Genomic DNA, 15,560 nt, shown 5'->3' on the forward strand with positions numbered 1-15,560 from the left:
GCGGTTGCCACCGGAGACTGGCTCCAGTATAATTCTCGTATCAGCCTTGAAAATGGGCTGACACAGGACACTTGAACTCCAAAGCACCCCTGCACCAAACTTCAAATACCATCATGCAGCATTTCAAATGTACCTATCAGAAGGTCAACTTACTGGTAAAAAGGAAGTAGAAAACGGAGCAGGGTTTCAATTTGCAGCGCACCTTTGAGAAAGTTGGATGCTCCAACGAAACGCGTCAAATCTGCAAAGAAAGAAAATTGAATAAAAACGCACGTGAGCGCGAGTGGTGTGCGACTCCAATTTCTTCATTGTTTGGAGAGCTGTCTACATATGGAAACGGCGTGGTTCTGCCGTAGGAGTAACGCACAGTTAGCAAGAGTGCCTCACCTTCCCGAAAGGAACCCAAGTGTTGTCTCGCCAAAACGAAGAAGGGAAGCGGTTGCCTCCGGAGACCGGCTCCGGTATAACTCTCGTATCAGCCTTGAAAATGGGCTGACACAGGAGACTTGAACTCCAAAGCACCCCTGCACCGAACTTCAAATACCATCATGCAGCATTTCAAATGTACCTATCAGAAGGTCAACTTACTGGTTAAAAGGAAGTAAAAAACGGAGCAGGGTTTCAATTTGCAGCGCACCTTTGAGAAAGTTGGATGTTCCAACAAAACGCGTCAGGTCTGCAAAGAAAGAAAATTGAATAAAAATGCACGTGAGCACGAGTGGTGTGCGACTCCAATTTCTTCATTGTTTGGAGAACTGTCTACATATGGAAACGGCGTGGTTCTGCCGTAGGAGTAACGCACAGTTAGCAAGAGCGCCTCACCTTCCCGAAAGGAACCCAAGTGTTGTCTCGCCAAAATGAAGAAGGGAAGCGGTTGCCACCGGAGACCGGCTCCCGTATAACTCTCGTATCAGCCTTGAAAATGGGCTGACACAGGACACTTGAACTCCAAAGCACCCCTGCACCGAACTTCAAATACCATCATGCAGCATTTCAAATGTACCTATGAGAAGGTCAACTTACTGGTAAAAAGGAAGTAGAAAACGGAGCAGGGTTTCAATTTGCAGCGCACCTTTGAGAAAGTTGGATGTTCCAACAAAACGCGTCAGGTCTGCAAAGAAAGAAAATTGAATAAAAATGCACGTGAGCACGAGTGGTGTGCGACTCCAATTTCTTCATTGTTTGGAGAACTGTCTACATATGGAAACGGCGTGGTTCTGCCGTAGGAGTAACGCACAGTTAGCAAGAGCGCCTCACCTTCCCGAAAGGAACCCAAGTGTTGTCTCGCCAAAACGAAGAAGGGAAGCGGTTGCCACCGGAGACCGGCTCCGGTATAACTCTCGTATCAGCCTTGAAAATGGGCTGACACAGGAGACTTGAACTCCAAAGCACCCCTGCACCGAACTTCAAATACCATCATGCAGCATTTCAAATGTACCTATCAGAAGGTCAACTTACTGGTTAAAAGGAAGTAGAAAACGGAGCAGGGTTTCAATTTGCAGCGCACCTTTGAGAAAGTTGGATGTTCCAACAAAACGCGTCAGGTCTGCAAAGAAAGAAAATTGAATAAAAATGCACGTGAGCACGAGTGGTGTGCGACTCCAATTTCTTCATTGTTTGGAGAACTGTCTACATATGGAAACGGCGTGGTTCTGCCGTAGGAGTAACGCACAGTTAGCAAGAGCGCCTCACCTTCCCGAAAGGAACCCAAGTGTTGTCTCGCCAAAATGAAGAAGGGAAGCGGTTGCCACCGGAGACCGGCTCCCGTATAACTCTCGTATCAGCCTTGAAAATGGGCTGACACAGGACACTTGAACTCCAAAGCACCCCTGCACCGAACTTCAAATACCATCATGCAGCATTTCAAATGTACCTATGAGAAGGTCAACTTACTGGTAAAAAGGAAGTAGAAAACGGAGCAGGGTTTCAATTTGCAGCGCACCTTTGAGAAAGAGTGGATGTTCCAACGAAACGCGTCAGGTCTGCAAAGAAAGAAAATTGAATAAAAACGCACGTGAGCACGAGTGGTGTGCGACTCCAATTTCTTCATTGTTTGGAGAGCTGTATATATATATATATATATATATATACATACATACATACATACAATCAATACTTCACGTTAGGGAGGGTAAAGAGAAGGAACAAAAATACAATGACAAACCCACACAGATTTATATTTACCTAGAATGGTGTGAAGACCAACCCTGGCCACGGGTCAGTTAAAGGACAGAAAAACCCAAAAGTTGCAGTCGGCAGTTGGCCAGAAGGTGCAGATCAGAAATCAGGACAGGGTAAATTAAATTTGGATCAGGACAGGACCACCAAAGGTTAAGACCGGCACCTGCAGTTCAGTTGCAACGCCTGCACTACTCCCTCTCTGCAGCTAACAGTCAGAACCCCGATTGGGTTATCGATTTCACCGACAAAGTGCTTCGCCAGCACCTCAGCTTCCCGGACCCCGATTGAGTCAGCGGATCTTCTGACAGAGTGCTTCGCAGCACCTCTGCTCTCGATCACCTATTGAGTGCGTTAGGTCAGTGAAAGGTCAGCTATTCGGACAGGTCGGACAAATTAACTAACTAAGCCTACCCTAGTTATACTATTTTCCAAGTCAGTGTACCACCCCCCAATGTTGCAAGTGTAAGAATCCCCGATTTTGATTGGACAAAAGAGGAGGAGAGGTCATCACACCACACCAAAATTGAAACTTTTACCATCTCATATTTAGATGTATGTTCCCGCCCATCAATTTAGGTTCTCATGACATCTATATTCCACCCAATAATGGAGAATTTAATATCGAATACAATGTATTTAACATTAGTACAGTTGGTCTTCCTCTTGTGGGGTCATTAGTTGATCTTCCCAGGCGCATCTTGGCAGACACTGTCCTTGCCTGGGTTTCAATGACAAATTACTTCAGCTCCCTCTGGAGTTTGGCATTCGCAGTATATTTTTTCAAGATGGAGTAATAACATCTCCCAGGCCCAAAGATTACGATGCATGAAAAGTAGAAAAGAAACAATTTTAGAACACAGAATAAATGAATGTACTGTATACCACTTATCTCTTCTCTATTCCCATTACTTTATTTTTAACTATTTCGTTATGGTTAAGCAGTATGAACAGCTTAGCAGAAGCAGCAGTGCAAGCTTCATGGGAACATCTGTCGCAAACATTCTTTTGTACTTTGTTTGCCACTGCAAAACCAGCAAAGCTGAGAAGGAATCATCTTTTTTGCAGTTCATAGGACCTATTTAACACCATTAAGACTGTCAAAGATGATGGACAGTCCCCCAGTCAACTGCGAGAAATGTGGTTTGGAGGGAGCCTCTGACTTACCTATTTTTGTGGAGTGCCCAGCTATTATCGACTACTGGGGGATAGTATTTAAAACTGCCTCAGACATTCTTGGCCTGCAAATCTAAATAAATTCGACCTTGATATTTTTTTGAATAGCTAATGAGGTCATAGGTTTGTCCAGGTCTTTTCTCTTCTATGCTGTACCGTTGGCCAGGAGAGGGATATGTAAAAAATGGATAGAAAGCATAGCTCCTACACATGCTGAGTGGTTGTCCTAGGTGATCTCAGTGTCCAAGTTAGATCTGACCTGTACCCAGAGTAGGAGGAAGAATGCGGTATGGGATCTTTTATTGAAATGATCTAAGGCCTAGTCGGACGAGTGTGGATGACACTTTCTTTTTAAAATCACAGTTCCTAATATTATGCCTCTTTGGATCTATACTGCCTGCGTTGGGCATCCTCGTTTTCTCCATTACCAACATTAACATTCACCAGGGTAACCTGGACTACATGGTAGTGTGACCGTGCCCCTTTCCTTTGGGTAAATGTTGTTCTAGTCCACTGAAGTACCGGTAGGCGGAGGTGTTTATTTACTTTGTCTCGCTAGCTTTTACGTACACCAGCCAATAATGTGGAACGTTACGGGTGGCTAATATGCTCACTTTAGTCTGAGGCGAATGAGGAATATAAAAAATAAAATAAAAACTTGGGGAGACCCTTATCTCCTTAGGTGCCAGGTGTCCCAGCTAGTGTTGTGTTCTAATCTAGGACCCCGATCAATACTGTGACCTTATGCCCCCATACAGCTATAATCCATTCATACCCCTATAATGGCATACACGATCAGAGCCATATTTCAGCCACATTTCTGAAACTCGCCTCTGCAGCTCATTACAGTACATGACACAGCAGAAGCCACTATCTAAGATTCCTAGATTACACTCTGAGTTCTTCAACAAGATAAAACTCAGCAACCTGGGAAAGCCCCGCTTGCTATGTTTTGATTAGTAATAGAACTCTAATGAGCACTGAAAGGACGATCACTTCCTAGTGACATCTTTATTGACGTCTTATGTCCAAAAACTAACATCAAACAAGGCACCTTTCAGGTATAAATATTACCAACGTTGCCTTAAGCAAGCGGGACATCGATGATAGCGATGGTGTGGTGAATACAGAAGCAGAACAGCTTTCACTTGCAGAGCCCAGCAGATGCAAGCAGCCCACGGACGCTGCCCCTCCTCCTCCTTGACGCGCTGAGAGAGATGCTGTCTTTTCTCCTGCCGAGAAAATCCACCTCCGGCGTTTCCAGCCCACTCTTGCGAGTGACTGGGATATCGAGTCCTGGAAGGAAATAAAAGATCTCCAACATTCTATTCCAGAGGTATGGTGTTAACTAAACCCTTAGAGAGAATTCTTGAAGCAAACCTTGGCAAAACCAATTTAACTGAAACTGCTACTTACCTACTCCCTCCCACGTATTAGGCTTAGGTCAGGTACACTGGGGTAGGCGTAGTTAGAAGCACCAGTTGAGTACGTTAGCTAAATGTATACATGAATGTATATATTTTATTCATTTTAACCATTGTTGGCTAAGAAACCATATCAATGCTTTTACAGTATTATTTCGCAATCCTCTTTTTACTGTACGCACTTTTTATAATCACGAGTCTTGCAATTGTGGCAATTCATTTCTCTTACATGAGAAGAAAGACTGTTCAATAAATAATATCTTTTATTGAAAACGCCCGTCTCTCTATTCTCTGCATCTTGGTGAAAGTAATCTGCACAACTGACTGAGTAAAATAACTGTCTATTGTTTCACACGACTCTAGAGATTGACTCTTATTCTAAGGAGCAAAGTTGTCATGTTTATGCGGTTGTTGGAAAACTGAATCCCTTCTTGTCTGTGCCAGGGAAGCTGATCACTTCCTATTCAGTCAAGAAAGTTTCCAGTGACCTCTGAGCTAGTTGGTACAAACCCAATTAAGTTTAGCATAGTCAGTAGAGACCTGGAAGACCGCACTTCTACGTCTATACTACTGTTTATGTTATTCCAATGCGCAGGGCCTATAGGGAAAATAGGAACTACACTACACTAGAGGTTTGTCTAGGGAAATGAGCTGTCCCCTCCTCCACCACACCAAGTTGGTTCTGGGACCTGCTTCCCTCCCCCACTGCGTAGGTGACAAGCTGGCTACATTTTGCACTGGAATTAAAGAAACCCTCTTCCCCGTGCCCAATTTACAGTACACTATGAATGGGGTGGTATCAACCTTGTCCCTTTCCTATTAATGAAGTTCCTGAGCCCTCCACAACTGCTATTCTTGATAGATGATAAATCACATACCTCACACCAAGGTTGCCCTGCTAAAAGGCCCAGGCCATTGTGTCTGCTCTAGGAGCAGTTTTCACACCTCATTAGGTGAAGCACTGACGGGCCAGTTGCTGGCAGGTTAATGCCCCTTCACCCACTGGAGACTCATACTGTAATAACTAAGAAGGTAGCTAAGATGGTGGATACCATATCAAATGTCTATTTACATTTTTTTATTCTTTCAAGTATTAACATTGCAATGGATTAATTTAACTATGCAAAAATAAATAAACTTAAATTTAAACTTAAACACTGGAGACTCATACAGACACAGACTCACTTTTTAAAAGTTACTTTTCCTAAATATTTATTGAAGGCCAATGAGTTGGATTTTAACACATATTATATATAATAATTTCTGGTGCTTATCCCAAACTGGAGCTAGCAAAAATAGCATATTAATTGCACTTTTGTTTTCCTCATAAAATCACTACAGCGTTGTACAGTGAAAATAGCTTTTGGGGGCTAGAATTTGTACGAACATGCCAACAATAAGTTCTTCCATGTACTACTATTAAATACTACGCACTCTACCTTGTGGGCTGCAAGTCATTCATGGGATATATGTATTTGCGTATATACTATTACTTTAGTGCAAACCTATGTAAAAGGCTGTTGAGCGTTGTACTTGGTTATATTTTGACTTATTTATTATTTAAAAGTAGGATCCTATCCAGCAAAAAGGTTTAATTTGAAAGCCTTCACTGCAGAATTTAAAGCTACAGCAGACAAAACTACACAGTTTGGCCTGAATCATTGTTTATTTTGTCAGTCAATTGGATAGCACCACGTGCTGCAGTCCATGGGTATCATTTAATTTTCCCTGCTATTGGTGTATTTTACTACAATATACCATGGTCCTTCAGGAAAAGTAGAACATAAGGCAATAAGGAGTTAACCAATTCTGCCATGTTTTTAGGGGACAGAACGCAGCAGTGGCCCAGCACGCAGAGCTAACAAAACATATGACATTACACAACTGCCTGAGCCAACAATAACCACTTTAGTATGAAAAACATAATTTGTCACTTAGCCTACACATCTACAAAATACTAAGGTGACAGCTACCACTAGTTTCTCTATTTATAATCTTGGGGCATGGGGGGGGCACGTACTCATTCTTTGGTGACTTGAAATGCTTCAAAAAATTTAAAAATGTTTGTAGTCTGTTCATTTATTACTTAATTGGATTTTATGATATATATGTCTTATTGATATAATTCATTTCTCTATACATTTACTGATATATTATCTTGTTTTCTGTCCTTGGACATTTTTGTATTGTATTCATGAAAGGCTAATAAAAGGTTTCAACAAAAAAAATAAAAAAAATGTTTGTACGTTTAACCTTATTTCTGTTGATGTCTCAATAAAATAATTCAATTGAGAAATGACTTCATCTATGCCCCTTAATTCGGTTAGGATTACCAGACCACTGAGAGTTCCGCAAGGTACATCGTCATTCATCATTCGCGAGGAATTGGGTGTAATGCACCTGAGAGATAGGTTAGAATTTAACCCTGTTAAGTGTTGAATTAAGACTTGGACCAAGCCCGAAGCATCATTAACTAAGGAGATCATAAGGGACTGTTTAATGCGAGACCAGGGAATGAATATTCCATGGTTAAAATATGTGAGGGATTCCTTGTCAGACCTAGGGTGTGTAGATTTCTTTATTAATCCAACAAAATTATTACCGCGGGATAAGGTCTGTGTCACCTCGGTATTCACAAAATATGTGGCTGACCGGAGGGAGGACAGTGAATTGAATAAACCCTCTGTAAGAGCGTATATTTTGGCCAAATATTGTTTGGGCATGGAACAGTATATGTGTTTAATATACAATGCTCAAGACAGATTTTTAATGACATGCTTCAGGCTAGATCTATTACACCATAGTCTAGCGGTGCCGGCAGGCTACACTAGGTCCAGAGAGTTGAAGGATCAGTGCGGCTTCCACCAACGGTCTCCGCAGGATACCCTCCACTTTGTGTTACTGTGCCCTTAATATGAAAATCCTAGGAAGCGTTTTTTAAAAAGCATTTTTAAAAAGGGGAGTTTTAAGCAGGCTAAGGTTGCTTTACTGTTCCTGAAATTGTCCTCTGAGGTGTTAACTCTTTTTTCTACTGTGAACTTCCTAATGTCGGTATTGCTTTCGAGAAAGACAAGATGTGAGGAGTGACCACAGTAAATTTATTACTATGATGTTGAGAGCCCTATAAATGAATTGTGTGAGCAAGGGTATCTTTTTAAAGAAATGTTAATTAATTAGGCCTACCTGTTAGTAACATGACATTTTGCACTAGTGTCAACATTTTTGTCAAAGATGCTAATCCCCTTTTAAGGGTTATCTGGTATATGAATTTGTAGCTGAAATTGTGTTTATTGTGTAATTTATGCTTTAAAATGTTTTTTAATGGCACTTTTATGGTATTGTATTGATACCGAATAAAGTTTATATATAATAATATATATATGAACCCAATCCTGTGTTCAAGTTTTCCAAAAAGCAGGCACCGGTTCCATGGGATTCGTAATCAAGGGTCTTTATTTACAAGAAATACGATCAGACGCGTTTCGGCGTACAAGTCCGCCTTGCTCACTACATCTGATTTCACCAAGTGCAAATGACATTTATTATTTATATTGCTCACCTGTCTGGTGCTGGTAAAGACTGTCGGATTGCGAGCTTTTAACGGCGGAATTGCTCTTCCTTCAGCTCCTCGCCTCAACTCCTCGCGGAACCCGCTTCGCGGGTCCCGCATCGTTTGCGTGATTGCCGGTCTGCACTGAAAGAACTGTGCTGTGGTCAGTGTTGGAACCAGGTCACAAACTGCCAAAATCAACTTTGGGGCGGTGGTCAGTGCAGGGCTGCGAGCGAGGGCAGGCGCAGGACTCCAAGTCCCAGGAGCGCCTGACCCTCGGCATTTCCATCAGCTGTGAGGCTCTCCCTGCTGGCTCCTCCCCTGCCTCAGTGCCGCTAAAACCTGTGGGCTTGTGGATCTCGCTGGATTGCTCACCTGTCTGGTGCTGGTAAAGACTGTTGGATTGCGAGCTTTTAACGGCGGAATTGCTCTTCCTTCAGCTCCTCGCCTCAACTCCTCGCGGAACCCGCTTCGCGGGTCCCGCATCGTTTGCGCGATTGCCGGTCTGCACTGAAAGAACTGTGCTGTGGTCAGTGTTGGAACCAGGTCACGAACTGCCAAAATCAACTTTGGGGCAGTGGTCAGTGCAGGGCTGCGAGCGAGGGCAGGCGCAGGACTCCAAGTCCCAGGAGCGCCTGACCCTCGGCATTTCCATCAGCTGTGAGGCTCTCCCTGCTGGCTCCTCCCCCGCCTCAGCGCTGCTACAAATCTCCCTCTAGGCGCCGCAGCGCGGGAGCGCGCGGGAGAAGCCCGGGACAAGGGCGGGCCTTCTGAGGCCCTCAGAGGCACGAGAAGGCTAGGCTAGGCCCATTCCCTAACAGTCACTCCCCCATGAGCTCCACAAGCTATTTGGCTATGGCCCCGTGACCTTCTTGCCGTATAAGGGGATTATATTAGAAGACAGAGGCCAACTTCTTAGGATTTGTACTTCTTGTTTGTGCACTTTAGATTCCCTTCACTAGTGATAAATAGTTAAGCTGTACATCTGAGGCTTATAATCTGGTAAACGTTTTCTACTAATACCTCCCCTGCCCTCTTTCTGATACTACTGGAGTGGGATGATGACAAAGAAATTGAGGTCTGGGAGAATACTGGTAGGAAGATCAAATTCTAAAACCAGATCGAACCCCCTCCGAAACAAGCTTGGTCAGGCCTCTAATCTGAAGAGCACTTGTCAGATTTTCAACTTGTGGGAAAAGGGCAAGACCTAAGCTGCAATGGAGGATAACAAATCAGTGGTCCTCAAAGAATCCGGTGACATTCTCTCGGATAGATTGTCCAACTCTCCAAGAGAATTGTCTGAAAATAGAAAGGAAATTGCGGTTACCAGTATAATAGAATCAAAAGTAGTTCCTCTGACTGTTGAGAGTGTTTTCTCTCCTCCCGCATTCTCCACAGCGAAAAATAACACTGAATTAGAACCAGAAGTAATTATAAAAACTAGGAACGGTACAGAAGAGGATAACATGCATATAGGGGAAACCCCGCAAGTGGACGCCTACCATACTTTAAACACCTCTCTGACAAAAGTTTCCTTCAACAATGGTCTGTCCCCATTGTTGCTGGATAAAAACCTATGTCAAAGATATATAGAAAATGACCCGGTCAAAGCGGAGATGGATCTAAAAACTCCGCTAACATCGACCCACGCTGGTTTGAAGTTGTACAGTAGTACCCCTTCCAAATCCTCGCATTCAAATTTTTCCATTAGTCCTAATTTAAATTTGACTGGGATGGAGGCACTACAATGCCAGGGGAATGACAAACCCATTTCTGATTCCCTACATATATTAGAACATTTATTGTCATCCATCTTACAACTATTGGAAAAATTTGTGGGGGGATCTGATTGTGCCTTGGATACAGTGACCAAGATTTTAAAGGTCTTATTGGGCACTCAAAAAGAGAAGGACATAGTCCAAGAACAGTCCTCTTCTCCTCTAGTACTAAATGGGGTAGACATAAAAGACCAGTACTCCAAAATCAATAAAACTGTAATTGAAGTACATGAAGAAGGAAATCTAAGTGTCAATGATATAGAAGCAAACCCCTCTGAAAATCCCCCCCCAAAACTGGAGACTGACCTTTTTCCAATTTTTAAGAAGCAATTGGGTGAAGGAGATAGAGAAGTGGGTGAGGCTCCAGAAGAGAATGGCAACAAAGGGAAGTTACAGGATTTAAAGAAGAATGGAAAAAACAAAAGAAAATTGCTGAGATGGATAGAAAAAAATAGGCGGAGGAAAATCCTCTTTAGAAAACACCTTAATTTATCTACAAATAATGGGGTTCCCCATATTCAGGTGGTAGCTGAAAAGGAGAATAACACTGAATTCAAGAGCAATATGGGAAACTTCGCACCCCTGCCTGTGGTTATGCCCGCAATATCCCTGAGTCCCGTTCCTCCCCTCTTATTAACAGTAGACTGAAATGTTACCTCCCAACAAGTTCCCGTTACTAGGGACATAACAGGGTCCAATATTCCTCTACTTCCGGGTCAGGATTATAAATCCCCGAGTAAAGTGGGAGCAATACTTAATCCCCTGGCGCCATCTTTTTCGGGAATAGTAGCGAGAGGTATTTTACCGGCTGAGCCCAAAGAAAAATGTATAGATACTCTATGGGTGGAATTCTCTCCCCTGTTCGACACCGAATGTATTTTGAACAGATCCCTCTTACTCAAATACTTTCAAGAATCTGCCAACTTGAAATTGATACAATCGGCTGATTTAGATAGAGTACAAATATTACAATCAGAAGTGGGGATGACAACTAGGGTGAGGTTCTACTCTAAGTTAGTAGCCAACCTTATTCTACAACGTTCAGAAGATTTGCAGAGCAGAGGGATAGACGTCATCCTGGTTTTGGAGCATACAGGCCAAACTAAGGTTTTTTCCAAACCCTCCCAGAAACCCCCATTCTCCCTGCTGCAAGCAGCAACAGGGCGTATAAATAAGTCTGGTGAACTAACAGAGCTAAAAATATGTAAGTCTAAGGACTCCCGTATGGTGTCCTATCTTGCCCCTCCTCCGTTATCTTACCAACCAGGCTCAGGAATCGAAAGTGTCCAATGGAATTGGCTCCCCCGAGTCTTGGCAGAAAAACCCTCAAATAATCACTTAAATAATCAGGATCTTTAGCACAAAACTTTCCATAATTTCTTGGAATGCAGCGGGCATAAAAAATAGTCCGGAGAAACTAGCTTTTCGCTTATCTCTGGAGCAAAACATAATATGCCTCCAAGAGACATGGTGCCCTGATAAAATCCAACTAGGGAACGACTATTATGTCTTAGAAGGCAGTGCTACCTTGAACAAAAAAGGTCATGCGAGTGGGGGGATAGCCTGCCTTTTATCAAACAAAATAAATTGGAATTATGAACATTACCTGGACCCCAGTAAACTGTTCCAGGTAGTAACTATACTTGGGTTAGATAACTCTAAAACTACTAACCGTCTGGTCCTGATTAATGCTTACATCCCTCCAGAAATGGGCTTCAACGCAATACTTAAAAGGGTTTTCTTGCATATCCAGGGTATTAGGGAGAAAGATCCGATGACAGACATAATTTTAGTTGGGGATCTAAATAGCAAGATTTCCAATTTAAGCTTAAACCTATTCAGTGATAAATCAAGAGAGGAAACTCTTTGTATTCCCCGGGCAGTATTTCCCGAAAGTATAAGAACAAATAAACGTGGTAAAATAATACTAAAGGAGTTGGCAGAAATAGACGAGCTCATAGTCAATGGGAGACTTCCATCGGATTCCCCGGCTAATTTCACACATAAATCATATAGAGGGAAATCGATTTTGGACTATGTAATAACGGGGTTCCACTCATTCGAGCTGCTGAAGGATCTCAATGTTATTGATACCCCGCTAAGTGATCATAAAATCCTTTCCGTCTGGTTAAATATAAAGCCTACAAGTTGTGATCAATGGTCACTGAACAATGACCAAACAAACTTCCATTCTAAATCAGGAAGATGTTTTTGGAACGCGAGGGCGCATCGAAATTTGGAGGTAATGCTGGATACAGCAATCTCCGAGCTCCCGTCCTGGAATGGCTTTGAAATCGAAAATTTCTGCGTTTTTATGAAATCAGTGGTAGCAGGGACAAAAACACTCAACAGGAAAAAATCTATTAGAATTTCCCCAAGCCCTTTGAGATCTCTAAATATAGAAATAAATAAACTAGTAAGGGCCCAATATCTGAATAGATCGTCGGATACAGCACAAAAAATAACTAAGCTAAAAAGGAAAAGGAGAAGGTTATTGACTAGGCTACGCAAAGAAAAGGAGGATTCCATATGGGTAAAAATAAGAGAAGCGGCTATCCATGGGGAAATGAGGCAATTTTGGTCCCTCGTAGGCGAAGGGTGCAGAATGAGAACAAGTCCCGCCCCCATTGCCATTGAGGAACAAATATGGAGGGATTTTGTCATCAACCTCTACGCTAGTAATAACGAGGCGAACTCTCAAATATGGCGAACAGACACGAGTGAACCATTAGAACCATTTACAGAAAAGGACATTGATTTGGCAATTAGTGAAATGCGTCATTCCGGGGCAATGGGCCCGGATGAGGTGTCCATTAACGTATTAAAACAGAACAGGGCTAAATGGTGCAAGCTACTCTGTCCTGTTTTTAATATTTGTTTATCAAGAGGTAAGGTTTTACCCTCCTGGAAGGGAAGTATCCTGGTGCCGTTGTTTAAAAAAGGAGATCGCCTATCCCCCCAGAATTACCGCCAGATTGCATTACTGGATGCAATTGGCAAAGTCTTCACAAGATGTCTGCTCATGCGGATAAATATCTAGGTGGAGCACTCGGATGTTCTTCCACTTGAGCAGACAGGCTTTAGGAAAAATCACGGTACCCTGGATAACTTGGCAGCCCTCCAGGTAATAACAGATAAATACATCGGAGCCAGAAAGGGGAGAGTCTATGTGGCATTCATAGATTTCTGTACGGCTTTCGATAAGGTCGACCGACAGTTACTGTGGAGAAAGCTACACGATCTAGGCATGCCTCATAGTCTCTTAGGTTTGGTTCAAGACCTACACGACAACACATGGTGCAGAGTACTATTGGGGGGGGAAAGAGGCTTATCCCAGCTCATACCATCTGCAAATGGCCTCAAACAGGGCTGTCTCCTAGCCCCCCTGTTATTCTCCCTATACGTAAGTGATCTTCCCCATATAATATCTGCAGGTGAAGGCATTGCCCCTCGCTTAGGAGACTCATACATCTCTTGCCTAATGTATGCGGATGACATATTGATCTTAGACCTCACCCCAAAGGGACTCAACAACCGTCTCCAATTATTACAGGCATTCTCCGAAGAGCATTACCTGAAAATAAATATCTCTAAAAGTAAGGTAATGTGTATGGAGGGGAGGAAAAAACTAAGGTTAGAAAACATCAGCTGGGAATTGGGAGGAAAAAAATTATAAAGAGTATCATCCTACGTATTTTTGGGCAAGGTTGTGAATAATAATCTAAGCAACAAATCCCATATTGAAAATAGCATTCACAAGGCAAAATCACAGGGAAATGGCTTAAGAGCACTATATAAGTCGACTGGTAAAAGGCACTTTGAATATCTATTGGAGGCATTCCGGGCAAAAATCCCCCCAACTCTGCTTTATGGCATAGAGTTTATTGAACTAGCTGAATGGGGTTTCTTAGATACAGTTGAGGGATCCCTCTTGAGAAGCTTAATATCAGCTAATAATAGCTGTAGTACGGCAGCCCTTCATTTGGAACTTGGGCTAAGAAGCAGCTGGGCACAGGCTTTGGCAGGAGTCATTCGCTGGGTAATATGTCTGATCAAGGGAAAGCCGGCAACATTAAGATCCCTAATTAAAAAAGAGTTGATGGGCCCATTAAAAGAGTACTCTTTGCTTATAAAGAACTATAGGAAGGCCCTCAAACTTTTGGATCTGGAGGAAGTTTCCCTCCTGGCCCTTTCTACACAACAACTAAAGCTCACATTAAAGCACGCCACCTGAAAGTTGAGTTATGAAAGGGATTGTATCCTGATCTTACAAAAAAAGGGGACAAGCCAAGCTGTTGATTCTTGTATGGTAAGACAAATACAACCTTACGTCACTTGGAATATGCCCCATGGCTTGCGCCGCTTCTGGCTACTTCTTAGGCATGATATACTCCCATTGAATAAGCTGCTAGCTAAATGGTATGGCACTTCCAATATATGTAATTTTTGTAACAGTTCAGTCCAAGACTCCCTACACGTCTTGTTAGTTTGCCCAGCACTAATGGCTCACCGTCGGCAGTGGGTAAAGCCCGTATGTATCCAGTTCGGTATTTTATCTGCTAAATCTTTGATTAATGCAATCGTCTGTCCCCTGAATGAAATTTTCTGTAACAGAATATTTAATTTTTTTAAATGTTTTCTAGAATTGTACTAGTTGAATGGCATGAAATTTGGTATATCACTGTCAAATAGGTTGATAACATGTGGCCTTATTTTATTATGTTTAACTTGTATTATTGTAATATGTGGATCTCCACGGAGTTCCAAAATCATATTTATAAATAAATAAATAAATAAATAGTGGTACAATGTAAGTCATTGTTTGAAAGAAATACGACAAAACTGACATGTGACACAATAATAGACAGAAAGGGTAAAAGGCAAAAAAAATCGGAATACATTCGTTACTTATTATGTTTAAAGTATAAAACAAAGTTTGTAAATAATTCTTTACAATTTGGAAGTGATTACCCTCGTGGTTTCTTTATGTTTTGTAATTATTGCCACAGTAAAAGAGCCTGAATTCGGGATTTGAGTGTGTTTAGGCTTTCCTCACTGCTGTGTGTGTTGCTATAGACATGGAAAAAAGAGTTTCCGCCCTCCTTAAAGCCTGTCAGCACACATCTATTCTGTAATTTTCCAGCAACAGCATCAGTCAGACCTCGTGTTTATGGCGGCAGTGAAGAATATATATTTATTGTACTCTAATGCTGTTCTAATATTTACAGCTCTTCTGACTAGTTGCTTTGAAAGTATAATTGCTCTGTATTCCTTTGCAGATATAATTGCTCAATTAATTATTCAGTCTCACCTTATCAGCATTTACCACAGTTACACTTTAATGTCAGTACCACAAATAAATCTCAATTTAAAGGATTATCCTATTTCTTTCATAATATAGTATCAACCTCATTCATCTGAGTAAGTATATCTTATATGGTCATCATTTCATTA

Source organism: Lissotriton vulgaris, chromosome 3_1 (genome assembly GCF_964263255.1).
Source record: "Lissotriton vulgaris chromosome 3_1, aLisVul1.2, whole genome shotgun sequence".
NCBI classification, from domain to species: Eukaryota; Metazoa; Chordata; class Amphibia; order Caudata; family Salamandridae; genus Lissotriton; species Lissotriton vulgaris.